We start from the raw sequence: 4073 nt of genomic DNA, 5'->3' as shown, positions 1-4073 counted from the left end.
ATCGATACCTCATTCCAAAAAGAATAAATAAAAGAGAGTCTACTAGACTATTTAATCTCCTTCACAAGTCCATCATCCAAAAGTCGCATCTTTTAATCTCCATAAAAAAAAACAAATCTCATAATATCCGGCTAACTCTTGAAAAATTCTAATTAGAGTTTTGGTCTTGATAATGAATAAACTTCCATTCTATTTTATTTTTAATACTAAAATTTTAATTTGAATTATTTTAGTTTCTAAATTTTAATTATAGTTTCATGAGGATATTATTGAAAGTTAAATTTAGCCAATTTATTATTTATATGACAATTAAAAGACTATATAATAACCATTTAATATCAAATTCATTTTAAATCATAAGTTTCATTAGTTATAGTCATTTTCTACTTATAAAATTCTTCCTTTAACCCTAACCTTAAAAATTACATTTTGTTTGTAAGGAATAAATATAATTTTTAGAATTAAAACTAGAGGTAAGATTTTGAGAGAAAAATGATTAGAATTAGTGGAATCTGTAATTTAAATGAATTGGATTTTAAATGGCTGCTATATAACTTTTAGATTACCTAAATTCATCTCTCTTGATGATATTATAATAAAAGTTTGAGTGTCAAAATGATATAATTTAATATTCAAAATGAAATAAAGTATAACTATAGTCTCCTTCTAGACAATTAACTGCAATTTACTGCTTGAAGTTCATGAATTCCATTTAGTTGAAAAACAATCAACTAATATGGGCTTAATGCGCCGCTGGTACCAAATTTTTGTATTTTTTTTCAAATGGTACCAAACCTTCAATTTGTTTCTTTTGGGTACCACTCCTATTATTTTTGTATCTTCCGCCAGTACTAATGAGGAATCCGTCACTTATTTGCTGATGTGGCTGCCGGATTTATAAAGAATAACACACCATTTGCCACATCTGTTGCTGACTCAACAAACAATTATCCAACTCAGCAACAAAAACCCAGATGAAAAAGGCAACAACATGGACCAAATCCTAACGCATTTCTCTCTAAGAAACAGAGTAAATCCATATTTATCAATAAAAGACGTCGAAAATGGAAAACAATCAATCTGATCCCAACTAATTGATAAAAAAGACAACCCAATAAAAAGCAACAAAAATCCAGAAGTTCAGCAAGAATCATAGCATCAGTGTCGCAAAAGCGAAGAGCTTGAAATCTTAATAGAAAAACCACAGCAAGGAGGAGTGATTTAGAAAGTAGAAGCTTGTGTTGGGATAATAAAATTGAAGAGATAGAGAAAATGGATTGGTTGTAATTATTATAATTATTCTTGAAGTTGAAAAAGTATTTCGGGTATGATTGAGAAGGGAGAAGAGAGAAAGAAAGAGAGAGGAGGAAAGAGAGGAGAGAGACAAGGAAAGAGAAAGGGAAGACAAAAAAAGAAGGAGGGGAGGATTGAAGGAAAGGAAGGAGAGAGTAAATGAGTCAGCAACAGATGTGGCAAGTGGTGTGTTATTCTTCATAAATCCGGCAGCCACATCAGCAAATAAGTGTCGGATTCCTCATTGATACTGGCGGAAGATACAGAAATAATAAAAGTGGTACCAAAAAGAAACAAATTGAAGGTTTGATACCATTTGGAAAAAAGTGCAAAGGTTTGGTACCAGCGGCGCATTTAACCCCAACTAAGATCTCCTTTGAACAAAGCCAAAGCCACCAGCCATAGCCATATCTCTCTGTTTGCAAAACCCAAATCAGGTCAAAATGGAAGCAGCTAACTGGTTAAGCTTGCTCCTCCTATTCATCCTAATTTTACTCTTAAAGTTTATATTAGGAAAGTGCATAAAGAGCAAGAATTACCCTCCCAGTCCACTTTCTCTTCCAATAATAGGCATCTCCATTTACTAAAAGAACCAGTTCGTAGAAGTCTTGGTCAACTTTCTGCTAAATATGGATATGTGTTACTTCTCCAATTTGGTACACGTAAGGCTGTACTAGTCTCATCATCAGCTGCGGTTGAGGAGTGCTTTATGAAAAATGATATTATCTTTACAAACCGCCCTTGATTGCTTGTTGGAAAACACCTTAATTACAACTAGAGGACAATAGGGTTATCTGAGTAAATTGCCTAGCTGGTACTAAACTTTAGGACTGTATATCAATTTGATACCAAAATTTTAATTTGAATCAAAATGGTACCAAAAGTATAGAAAAACATATCAACTTAGTCCAAATGTCCAATTTCCGATAACGGATAGTGACGTGGTAAGCTGAGGAGGTATATTCCGGTTGTTTCGCTCCCTCATTGTGTGCCACGTCAATTAACTTTGTCTCCTCAGCTTGCCACGTCACCATCCATTATCGAAAATTGGACATTTGGACTAAACTGATATACTTTTTTATACTTTTGGTACTATTTTAATTTGAATTAAAATCTTTGTATCAAATTGATATACAGTCCTAAGGTTTGGTACCAGCTGAGCAATTTACCTGGTTTATCCTTTTATGGTGATCAATGGTGAAACTTAAGGCACCTTGCTACTTTAGAGCTTTTTTCCATAGCTCGTCTTGCCATGTTCACTAGTATTCGCTAAGAGGAAGTTCAGTTAGTGCTAAAACAATAATTCCAAGATTCAAGTGAAAAACAAGTGAGAGTGAAGCTGTCTTCAAAGTTCTTGGACCTCGCCTTTAATGTCATGATGAGGATGGTCACAGGAAAAAGGTACTACGGAAAGGATGCAGTGGATAAAGAAGCAAGCCAGTTTCGGGACCTTATGCGAGAATTTGCAGAGATACATGGGACAACGAATTTGAATGATCTTTTCCCAGTTCTACAGTGGATTGATTTTCAAGGCGTTGAGAAGAGGATGTGAAGACTGATGAAGAAAATGGACACTTTCTTGCAGTACCTTGTTAACGAGCATAGGGAAATGAGAAGTAGTGACTTTTCCTCGTATGAATCCAGTGCAGGTAAAATAAATAAAAGGAAGACGTTGATGTTATGTTGTCGTTGCAGGAGAGAGAACGAGAAATCTACACTAATGTGAATATTAAAGCTGTTATACTGGTAATTACAAGCAACATATCTTATATTTTTTTAGTCCTGTTAATAATTTCAGATTTCAGTGTGTTTGTTTTTAAAATTTTGTCAACTAATTATATACATCCATACATAATCGGTGAAATTAGCCGTCAAATAGATGTGCCTGAAAACACATACATGTATTAAAACCTTGAGTAAGTTTTAGCCTATTTACACAAATTAGCAGCAACAGAAATGAGAATATAATTATCCTTATACAACGCCTTTTTATATGTTAGAATTCCTAATTATTTAAACTTCGAGTCTTCAATATTTCCCAGAATTTTCTGAATTATCAAACATATATACAGACTATGCTGATTGGTGGAACCGAAACTTCATCAACTACGATGGAATGGGCAATGTCACTACTCCTTAACCATCCGGATAAAATGAGAAAGGTTGCGGAAGAGATAGCCACTAACGTTAGACTAGACCATCTATTGGATGAAGCAAAGCTATCAAAATTGAATTACTTGCAAAACGAGACATTTCGACTATATCCAACACTTCCTCTTTTACTGCCGCATGAATCTTCTAGTGACTCTTCTATTTATGGTTTTGATGTACCGCAAGGTACAATGTTGCTTGACATCGGGATCCTAAGCTATGGGTGGAGCCAACCAAATTCATGCCAGAGAGATTTGAAGGTGAAAAGAGTGATGGGTATAAGCTAATTCCATTTGGTGTTGGAAGGCGGGCTTGTCCTAGTGCTGTTCTAACGAGACGATTAATAGAGTTGACGCTGGGTGCCTTGATTCAGGTCTTTGAATGGGACAAGATTGGTAACTAGGAGATAAACATGGAAGAAGGAATAACAATTTCCTTGCCCGAAGCTTTTCCCTTGGAGGCTCTTTGTAAACCTCGCCAAGCCACAATAGACATTCTCTCGCCCTTATAATATACATCATATGAGTAAATGGCATACTTATTAAGTACTTATATCAATATATGATAATCAATAACACTACTATGACATTTTCCTGAAAATCTTGATGTTTGGTCAAGTAGAATCAGAT

At 34.5% G+C, this 4073-nt stretch overlaps 1 pseudogene; it reads left to right on the top strand.

The window, feature by feature from the left end:
* Positions 1–2520: 2520 nt before the first annotated feature.
* LOC8288533 lies at positions 2521–4073 on the top strand (annotated as a pseudogene).

Source organism: Ricinus communis, chromosome 2 (assembly GCF_019578655.1).
Source record: "Ricinus communis isolate WT05 ecotype wild-type chromosome 2, ASM1957865v1, whole genome shotgun sequence".
In the NCBI taxonomy this organism is placed as follows: domain Eukaryota; kingdom Viridiplantae; phylum Streptophyta; class Magnoliopsida; order Malpighiales; family Euphorbiaceae; genus Ricinus; species Ricinus communis.
This window is presented reverse-complemented; position numbering and strand designations above follow the sequence as displayed.